Raw genomic sequence first — 11,037 nt, 5'->3', positions numbered from 1 at the left:
GTCTGTGTGTGTGTGTGACAGTTTGCACGTCTGTTCTAGAGTCTGGGTTCCCACTGTGGGAGAAAAGATACCCACGACCTCCAGATTCCCCCTTTTCTTGGCAATAGCAGTGTTGCAAAACTCTGAAAAAGCCACCCCTTCTTTTACCACCTTGGCTGGGAAACAAAGAGGCTCTGCACATCCCCCTGCTCTTCTTGCTCCCTTTTCCTGCCTTCCCCAGCCCACTCATGCACAGCTGCCCCTCAACCTCTGGCCTCCCCGCCTGGAGGTTGTTTGTGACATCATCCTGGAGTGAAATCTGACCAGAATCCTACTCCAGAGTGAGAGAGTAGCCGTCAGGCCTGGGAAGGAGGGAGGGTCTCAACCCAGGAGAACTCCAGTGGCTAAGATGGCTGGGCCCTCTCTCCTGCTCAGGCCAGGTGCTGTGTGCAGAGCAAGAGCTTCTGAGAAGGGGAGTGGATGGAGCTTGCCCGGCAAAGCCAGAATGATTTAGTGCAGGGCCCTTTACACTCTTTCAAAAGGCACTGAGTGCCTGCTGCATGCTAGGCCTGTTCTAGGCAGCAGGGACACAGAGGTGAGGGTGTATGGGGTCATGATTTCAGGGAACTGACCTTTTAGAAAAAGGAGCCAGAGAGACCATGAATAAACAGGAAACACCAGATGGTAAGGGTAATGCGCCTGACTAGGCCAATCTTCCACTCTAGGGCAGGAGAGTGTTAAAATACGGTGATGTGACAATGACAGGTGATTGCCTTAGAGGATATGACCAAAGCAAACCTCTCTGATAAACCTCCCCTGAGATCTGAATGACAAAGACCTAGTTATGTGAAAATCAAGGGGAGCCATGTGCTAGGCAAAGAGAAGATCACATGCAAAAATCCAACGAGGGCAATAAGTGTAGCTCCTCAATTTCCTGGATACCCCTCCATCTGCCTATCTCCTCCTCCATCCTGCCCCCCCACAGAGTTATGTGGGAGCTTGTCCACAGTTTGCTTCAGTTGAACAGGTAAGCTCCTATCCTAGTGCCAGCCCCAGAATCAGCCTTCTGTATACCATGTCCCAGGCCCTCGTTGCCTACTCCTCGCATGCGTGAACTCCCCTGGGGAAGCAGGTCTCTGAACCGGAAATAGCTGGTTCCCTGTGGAAGACAGTGGTGTGTGGGAGCAATTAAGATACCAAATCTACCCCCTGGGGGCTAATATCTAACATCTCTCTGGGCCCCTGGCCACTTGTCCTCCCTCCTCTGCCCTCTGTGTGATCTCACTCAATTAAGGGCCCAGCAGCTTACAGCATCACTGTTCTCGTTCTCATCTATACAATGGGCACGATTACAGGGCCTACTCTTGTGAAGATGAATTACTATGTGCAGAGTGCTTGGAGCTCTCTGTCTAGCATCTGGAACTCAAACACGTTAATTTCTTAGTATTATTGGTAACTATTAGTTTTAATATATCCTTCTCACCTCCAGGTGGAGTTCCTGCCTTATTCATCTAAGTATCACCGGTGCTTATCAAAAGTGCCTGGAAGGCACTGTGCAAATGTCAAATAAATGAACGCACGGATGAAAGAAATGATTCGTGAATTCAGTAATTCATCCGACTAACATTTACTGAGCACGTGCTTCATGCCAGGTTCCATTTAGGAGGCTGAGGATAGAGATGGACAAGGCGGAATTTATCCCTGACTCCAGGGAACTTGGGTTTAAAGAGAGAAGACAGTGTATTAAAGCAGATAATTTTAGAAGGGAGCGACCCTGTGAGGGGAATCAAAACCAGGTCAGGCCATGAGAAGAGGACTGGCCGTTACTTTAGGTCGTGTGGTCAAGGGAAAGCATGTCTGAGGAGGTGAGCCTGGGGACGCCGGAGCCGGTCCCGACGACTGGAGGTGGCACCCTAGGGGGAAGAGGTAGGTGGACGGGTGGTGAGCACGCGGGCGGCAGCGTGCACCCAGGGGAGCAGCCGCCGCTCGGTGAGGCCTCGCCGCGTGCCGCGCACCTGCCGCCGCACCTGCCGCCCGGGCCCAGGCTCCACCTCCCGCCCGGAGTGGGCGGGGCTGGGAGGGGCCGGGCCGCGGGCGGGGCGGGGCGGGCGGGGCGGGCGGGCAGCGTTCCCCCCCCCGCCGTCTCCAAGGGGACGGTGACGTCACCCGGGCCGCGGGGTGGGGGCGTTCGGGCGGCTGCAGCCGTTGCCCGGAGACGCCGGGCGGGCGCGCAGCCAGGGGCCGGCTCCGCGCGGCAGACGCTGGACGCCGGTGCGCGCCGTCCTGGCCGGCCCTGGCTCGGAGCCTCCCTCCGCGGTCCGGGCGGGTGCGGGTTCCGGGCCTCACCCAAGTCGCGGCCCCACCCGGGGCCGACCTGCCGGGCAGGGCGCCTCCTCCCTTTCCGTCACTGCCCGTGGCTGCTGCTGCTGCTGCTGCTGCTGCTGCTGCGTCCGGAGTTGTCCACCGGTCCCCACCTCCACTGCCGCCACGCTGCCTCGGACCTCCGCCCATTCCCTGTCTCCTGGGCCGCTGCCACAGCCTCCCAAGTGGTCTTCCTCGCCTCCCCGGTCCGTCCTAACAATCTGCAGTTCACCTGGCAGCCAGAGCTCGTCTGAGAGTTTACTAGATCAAGTTGTTCCCCTGGAAACATCCTCCAGTGGCTTCCCAGCTCACTCAGTCTGAAATCTAACTCTTCTCTGCCTTCAAGACCAGAATGATTTGTCTCTGCCTTCCTCTCCCGACTGACTTTTTTGCCCCTACTCTCTTCCTCACACACATCTCCCTAGTTACATGCCTTGATTCTCACAGAATCTTTACAAAACTGATTCCTGCCTCAGGGCCTTTGCACTTGCTGTACCCTCTGCTTGGCAGTCTCTTCCCTCAGATCTTCAGTGGCTGGGCTCCTTATCACTCAGATCCCGTTTAAATGTCTCTCCAAAAAGGCTTTCTTGAGCCATCCCTCCCCTCTCCTATTGCACACACACACACACACACACACACACACACACCTGCCCCCATCAAGAGGCCCTCCAACAAGTTATCATGTTATTTCAGGTTTTTATGAAGACCTCTCACGATAGGAAATTATCTTGCTCACGTATTTGCTTATTGTCAGTGTTCTCACTACTATTCCTGTATAGCAAATCACCTCAAACGTAGTGGTTTAAACAACAACCATTTTATAATAGTCATTAATTCTGTGGGTCATGAATTTGGACAGAACACAGTGGAAATGGCTTGTCTCTGTACCATAATGTATGGGGCCTCGCCTCAGCTGGGAAGACTTGAAGGTTGAGGTAATTTAACAGCTAGTGTCTGGAAACATCTGAAAGCTCATCCACTCGTGTCTGGCAGTTGATGCTGGCTCTTGGCTGGGATGTCAGCCAGAACACATGTGCACAGCCTCTACACATGGCCTGGGCTTCCCCATGGCATGGCAGTCTCAGGGTAGTTGGATTTCCTACATTTCATCTCAAGGATCCAAAGGCACATGTCCCAACTAACAAGGCAGAAGCTGCACTGCCTTGTCTCACCCAGCCTTGGAAGTCACACAAAATCACTTCTGCTGCATTTTGTTGGTTACAAATGAGTCACAAGTCTGCCTCAACTGAATGCAAGGGGTATGAGACACTACCTTTTAATGAAAAGAGGCAAAGATCTAGAAGAACATGTGGCCATTTTTGGAGGGTGCCATGTCCATCCACATGGAATCTTCCCCCACTGGAATATCACCTCCATGACAAATCATTTCTCATTCGTTTATTGTTACATCCCCTGCGCGTGCTAGAATGGTACCAGAGCACTCAGTAGGTGCCTGACCCATGTTTTAGAGTGAATGAAGGAAGGTTTTTCTTTCCAGGAGGCATCGGAGCCCAGCTCTTCTCCCCATAAGCGTATTTCCTGCTCCAGTCCTTGATTTTAGCCTGGTCTGCTCTGGAGGAAGCCCAGTGTTTGCATTGGAAGATGGGAGTCAAGTACAGTTGTTTGTTTCTTTGGCGGGAAGGGGGAGTTATTGGAGATTGGGAAAGCCAAATGAAGTTCTGGCACAGTATTCTACTGTAAAGGCTGTTGAAAATCCAATCTGACTTTCCTCATTCTAAACTCTGGAAGTGCCCAAGAGAGGACTGCAGTTAGTCCTGCGGGCCACAGGGAGAAGGAAAGTGACCCAATGGAAATAGAGCTTTGGAGAGGTGCCTGGGGCAGCAGAGAAGGGGGGTGGGGGTTGGAATGCCTAGTAGAAGCTACTGCGGAGATCTGGGCAATAGGCGACTGACTCTGAAGCCACCCACAAGCCGGTTGTGGTATGCACATTTTCCCTGCTTTGTTATTGGGGAAGAACTTTCCATCTGATCTTCCCACAGTCCTGAAGCCCCATACAGTTTCTTCTCTTTGTTTTCTCCCTTTTCCCTGAGAATTAGCCCAGACTTCTCTTCTTGATCCACCTCCTCACATCACTCAGCCCACTTTCCAAATCTCTCTTTGCCTTTCCCCACAGTTCCATCTCCACCGGCGCTCTGGGACTTGGGATGTCCTGTTGCAGCAACAAACATCCCGATGTCCTCCCCACCTCCGGTGACCCCTCCAAACTGTCAGCCCTCCAGCCCAGCCCTGCAGGGATTCTTCACCAGCTCTAACCACAAAATTCACATTCCTTAAGGTCATTCAGGGCTCTTCCGGTAAAGCTGCTACCTGTGTTTATAGCCTTTCTCCATCCACCCCCACCCCCACCCTCCTAATAGTCTATCCAGGGTGTGTCACCTTGGTTTTGCCCAGAGCCAGCTTACTCACTGGTCACAGCAGCCAGGGGGCCTGGAGCCCACAATACTTTTAAGGGCCCATGAAAATGTTTTAACATCCTCTACAATCAGAAAGGGAAAAAAGGGAATTTTTAGGTAGAAAAAAAAACTTTTTTTTTTAAAAGATATTTTATTTATTCATGAGAGACACTGGGAGGGGCAAAGACAAAGGGAGAAGCGTGGGGAGCCTGATGCGGACTTGACCTAGGGACTTCCAGGCCGATGCCCTGAGCCGAAGGCAGAGCCCAACCAACTGAGCCACCCGGGCCTGCGGAACAAACTGTCTTAATACTTATCATTGCCATATTAGTCTTCACACCACCACAGTCATAAAATCTATTTTTAAATACTTCTTGTATGGAGGAGGACTCCGCTCCGAGGCACCCTCTTCAAGGAAGCAAAAGCCATCTAGAGTGTCCTCCTCTGACCTCTCTCAACCCTGCGCGGTCTGGGAGTTTGGGAAACTCGACGGTAACTTTCGGAGCGGTCCCTCCCTCTCCGCACCGCACTGTGGGTACCTGCAAGCCAACAACCACCCCCACCTCCGCTTCCTCCTTCTGGGGACCTGGTCCCCACCTGCGGCAGAGCTGCCACCCCAGCCGCGCGCCCAACTTCCGAAGACAGTTCAGGCCGAGGCTCGAGCTCGGGGCCCTGGCGGGCACCCGGGCGGCCCCGGAGGGTGCGCGCGGGGCGGGGCCTCGGGGGGCTCGGCCGCGGCCCGGCGCGCCCGCCCCGGCGGAGGAAGGGAGCGGCCCCGGCGGCGCCCTCTTCTTCCCCAAAAGCTGCTCACTGCTCCTTCCGCCGCACCCCTCCCCCCGTGAGGGTTCGGACGGAAAAGTGCCGCGGAGAATTCCCAGAAGGTCCCGGATGTGAAGTCACCGGCGTGAGGTCACCGAGCCTGGTTCCAGGAATCAAGCCTGGGGGAGGCAGGGAGGTGCCCACGCTCGGCTCCCCCCGACCCCGCGGCAGGGGTGGTCCCGGACCAAGGGCTCCGCTCCTCCCGCGGCGGGGACTGCCGGGTGGACGCCCGCGGGCCGAGCCGTGTTAACCAGGATCGGTCTGACGCCGCCTGATAGGGGAGTGGGTGGGGACACGGGAGCGACCCCCTGGGGGCGGGGAGGGCCGGCGGGCTGGGTGAGGCGGGGCCTTCCAGGCTGGAGCACAGCTTCCCTATTCCAACAGAACTTTAAAGGCACCTACCCTTGAACCTGACGGTTGCGCGCCTGGGGATTTGTCCTGCAGACAAGACTGCAAGGATAAACTCCCAAGGTGGCTCGTGGCAGCACTGTTTGTTGATAGACCGGAACGTGACTGGGAGAGAATCAAGAGTACCGGCCCTACAAGCCTGAAGTTGTCCTTTACCAGGATGGGGAGGACGGGGAGGAGCCAGGCTTTTAGTGAACAGGGTGAGGGATCAGTAGTCTCAACTACTTATGTGGGCCAGGAGTTCAGGGGTGATAGAGATCTCAGAGTTATTTGGAATCTGTAGCAGAGATGTTTCCAGAGGGAAACAGCTGATGCACTTGGATTGAGAAATTTGAGGAGGGATTAATAAAAGAGCCTTTTACACAAGGGTAGCAGGGTGTAGAGAAACCAACAGGACAAAGTAGGACCCCTGGACCAGTAGCGATGGGGACTTGACCATCTTTAGTTCTAATGGGGGAAAGGGGAGAGTTGCTGGCACCTGGGGACAGAGAGAGTGAAGTGAAGAAGGCAGTATCTAAACTTGTGTGGTTTCCTCCAGGGAAGGGGACTTGCTTTTGAGACACAAGTTTGGATGTTGCACACTGACCGGAGTGGAGAGCTTTGGTGGAGGAGTGTAGCTAGTCCCTGGCAACCCTACATGGAAAACATATATCCTGACCTCTCTCACCTCCCTCTGAACTCATGTCTGTGTTGGCCAGCGGTCAAAGCCCATGGAAAGCCAGACAGCTCAGCTCCCCCAGTGCAGAGCTGGGAGGAGGGTGGAGAACTGGTCTGGGCCAGCAAATGGAGGAATGGAAGAACCCAGCACAGGGGTCAGTGGTAGGGTGCTCTGCAAGGCCACGGCCGGAGAAGAGGCTGCTTAGGAGGTGAGCACAGGTAGAAAAGACGCCAGGGTCGCTGCCCTGGAGCCCTCTGATATTTGGGGAATGAGAGATAAAATAGAACCAGGAGAGGGTCCTCCAAAGCTGCATCGATTGAGACAGGAGAACAAGGAGAGCCATGCTCAAGGCCTAGTGACAACAGTGTGTCTAGTCGGAAAGAGGGAGGGAGGGAAAGAGCAGGAGGGCTGGGATATATATACCCCTTTAGGTCAAGCAGGACGAGCGATATATATGTCTGTGGGGGCAGGGTATGAATAATGTACATACATTGCTTCTAGAAAAAGGCAAAAAGAAAAAGCCCTGTTAATATGCTTCTAGAAGAGACCTAGGATAGGCAGAGAGAATGAGACTCAATTTTTTATTTTCTTCCATTTTGGATATTTTTAACAAAGTACATGTATGAATTTTATCAAAGGGAAGAAAAAATAGTTGTTGCTTTTTTTAAGAGTCTTCCATGATGGATGCCTGGGTGCCTCAGTGATTGAACATCTGCCTTCAGCTCAAGGCATGATCCCTGGGTCCTGGTATTGAGACCCTCAATGTGCTCCCTGCAGGGAGCCTGCCTCTCCCTCTGCCTATGTCTCGGCCTTTCTCTCTCTCTCTCTCTCTCTCTCTGTCTCTCACAAATAAAATAAGTAAATAAAATCTTAAAAAAAAAAAAGTCTCCCATGGCAAGAGAGATATAATTTTACAGAAAGAGCAGATCCGTAGTTTTCCCTAATAATAACTGGAAGACAGTCTTGGGGTAGCACTGGGACTTGAAGCAAATGGACGGGATCCTGGGAGAGGCGGGGCTGAGGAGTGTTGCTGGAAGAATCTCCCTGTGTCAGTCCAGCCAGTGCCTTTAGGAGCAGTGACCTCGGAAATCTGGTTCGAACTATGTTCTGTTTGCACTGTAATCCCCTCCGTGACTTGCCCTGCCCCCCTGCTTTGCACAATCCAAGACTTCAGGAAAACTTAATCCTTCACATTTTAGTAACTTTTTAGTAATTGTACATGTCATGCTTTAAGTATTTTCAGTCTTGTATATTAAAAAAATAAATAAATCCCCTTCCTTGGAAGAAATCGCATAAGCTTGGATGTAGTCATCTTGGAAGACAGTGATTGCTCATAATTCTCTCTCTGCTGAAGCTGTGCTTGGACAAGGTATTTCTTCCCTGCAGAGCACAGAATCCTTTGGAATAGAAGCGTGTATGTGTGTGTGTGTGTGTGTGTGTGTGTGTGTGTTTTCCGATTAAGAATCAGCTTCAAGTGGATATTACTTCAGGATCATGCGCTGATTCTTATCCCCATGGCGGATCCTGAGGACAGGGACCCAGCCTGAGGAGCCTCAGGCCAACTTCAGGAAACTTCTCTGAACCACTGGAAGTCGCATTGGGAAGCCCATGTCCCCTCCTTTTCCTGGAGCCCCCTCCTTGGGCTGGGAAGGGGTACTCCCAGTCTGATAGACTTGAGACTTTTCTGATTTGGGGTTTCCCCAAGAAAGAGGCCAAAAGAGGGAAGGGAGCCGCCAGCCTCTCTCCCCCATCCTGGGGACTGACTGTGACATGCTAATCTGGGTTCCACTTCCCTCTCCATTTCCCACTCCTAGAATAACTGAAACTTCTCAATATGCCCTATGCCTTTGAGTCTCTTCGTCTCTGTCCTGCTGAAAAGAAATTTCTGTAGGAGGAGAGACCTTGCGTGTGTTACATGCCACTACTAATCAGTGACTACAGGAGTGTCTGGCACAGGTTGGTAAACAGCATGCATGAATGCCCAAAAGGACTTGTCCACAGCACTACCTACATTTCAAGAAGACTCTACTAACCATCGTTCACTACAATCTCTGTCATGTCAGAACTTGGTTCCTGACGTTGGCGGCCTCCACTTAGTGGTATACCAGAGCTGGCACAAGCTCCTGGAGAGCTGCCTGGAGTGTGCCCATCTCTTCCCAACTTCTCTTGCAGTGCCAGTAGTTTGAAGTCAACCGAGGTAGGAGAATTTACACTGTGGAAATTGGCAAACGCTGCAAATCATGATTTCCCCCACCCCCACCCCCAACTGATAGTTAAACATTTACCAGAACACTACTGCCTCCGATCTTGTTTCTGCCACTTACAAACTCAGTGATTCAGAGGAGTCACATGATCACTCTGAGCTTCACTTCTCCAGAATATGGAGATCCCATAGTATCTACCTAATAGGATTGTCTGGAGGATTAAATGCAAATAAATAACATTCTGTAATGTGTTTAGCACAATGTTTAGCTTCTGGTAAATACACAGTACACTTTAGTACGGGTTCCGGGTATCTTTGGCTGCATAACAAACCACCCTCAAAACTTAGTGGCTTAATATGCACTTATTTTGCTCATGAATCTATAATATGGTCAGGACTTAGTAAAAGCCCATAACTGGACAGGCACAAAGGCTGGGATCATCTGAAGCCATGTCCACTCATATATGTGGCATTTAAGGCTGGCTGTCAGGGGCCCTTAGCTGGGGCTTGATCAGAACACCTACATATGGCTTCTTCCTGTAACCCAGGCTTCCTAGTAATCCAGTGGCTGGGTTTCAAGGGTGAGTGTCCCAGGAAACAGCCAGGCAATAGCTATATTTACCTTGGAAATCACACAGTTATCACTTCTTCCACGTTGTATTCGTGAGAAGCAAGTCACCAAGGCTGGCCCAAACTTCAGGGAAGAGGAATTAGATTCCTCTTTTGATAAGAAGAGTGTGAAAGAATTTATAGACATGTTTTTAAACCATCACAGCTGTTACTATTGTGACCTTTAGGATACTATAGCTTCTCATAAGTGAATTATCCCACTTCTTAGCTCTCTCCAGGAGGGCAGGGATCCATTGATTCATTAAGATCCTTCTCCCTCACTGCTCCCCAGGTGAACCTAGGGCCCTGTTTGGGGCAGAGTTCAGTAAATATTATAGAAGTTTATTTCTTCTTGCAGGATCTGGCCCTGGACATTTGTGCTCTACTGAATGACACCCCTGTTGGTCTCATAGAAACCAAGGTGAGAGACCTGGGCAGGGCACAGCCAGGAGGGCAGGTGGTTTTACCAGCAGGACCGTGACCCCGAGAGCCTCTATTCATCCTGGGGTTGTGGGTGACCACAACGGTAAGTTTGTGGCTTAAGCAAACTTTCTCACAAGCCTGCTGTGAAGATGGAATGGCAAATAACTGTCTGGGAGTCAGATCATGGGCTCATGATAGCATTTCTGTCTTGGTGTTAGGTGTCCCAGTCTGTCGACTGAAGTAAGAAAAGGTCTGTGGGTTGGGTATTTGGAATAGATGATCATATTATTTATAAAGCTGACCTAGAACCCAATTTCCTCTTCTGGAAATAGTTGACAGGGTCGCAAGCTTCTCTCATAGCAAATGGGGAAAAAAGCAGAAAGAAATCTCTCCTCTTCTGCTATGGACATGAATCCATCTCACAGTATCTTTGAGATCCACGGAACTAGGATCAAAGAGAGAAGCATGTGTGTGTGTATGGGATGCTTGGGGAGGACTTCTTCAGGAAAGACTCAGGAAAGAAAGACCCAGAAAAACCTTCATTTAAATGGTAGAGGCAGAAAGCAGGAGGCTGGACAATAAGCTGGAGGGGCTCAGGGTAATGTAGAAGTGCAGAGCAGTCAGGCCAGCCCATCATCCACCCCCATCCCTTATTCCTCAAGGTCCCTGTGTGCCACATCTGGGTCAGGAGTTCTGGTCAGACCCTTCAATACAGCCCCTGAACATATTGGGGCCGCCTCCTGCACTGATTCCATCACAGGGAACTGGGCTGCCTGTGACCATAGAATGACCACCGGCTCTGGACCTTAGGCATTTGTAAAATCAGCAGAGTCATCTAGAAAACACTTTCCTAAAGTGTGTTCATGAATCTCATGGCCAGCAAGGAATTTCAGAAAAAAAAAAAAAACAAAAAACAAACTATCTTGGGCTCATTTCCCCCAGAAGTGGACCCTGAAAGGCACCTGGGTGGCTCAATGGTTAAGCATCTGCCTTTGGCTCAGGGTGTGATCGAGGGGTCTTGGGATCCAGTTCTGCATTGGGCTACCCAAAGGGAGCCTGTTTCTCCTCTACCTAATGTCTCTGCCTCTCTCTGTGGGTGTCTCATGAATAAATAAATAAAATCTTTTTAAAAAAAGAAGAAGTGGACCCTGAGACAAATATTT

General features: G+C 51.4%; 1 long non-coding RNA gene across 1 annotated transcript; it reads right to left on the bottom strand.

Annotated features, from left to right (window-relative positions):
* Window positions 1–1,590: 1,590 nt before the first annotated feature.
* LOC119865298 lies at window positions 1,591–2,415 on the bottom strand. Its single transcript, XR_005376682.1, has 2 exons — window positions 2,326–2,415; window positions 1,591–1,892 (listed from the first exon to the last, which is right to left on the bottom strand). It is a non-coding gene; the product is annotated as an uncharacterized LOC119865298 (long non-coding RNA).
* Window positions 2,416–11,037: the final 8,622 nt, after the last annotated feature.

Source organism: Canis lupus, chromosome 23 (assembly GCF_011100685.1).
Source record: "Canis lupus familiaris isolate Mischka breed German Shepherd chromosome 23, alternate assembly UU_Cfam_GSD_1.0, whole genome shotgun sequence".
NCBI lineage: Eukaryota > Metazoa > Chordata > Mammalia > Carnivora > Canidae > Canis > Canis lupus.
This window is presented reverse-complemented; position numbering and strand designations above follow the sequence as displayed.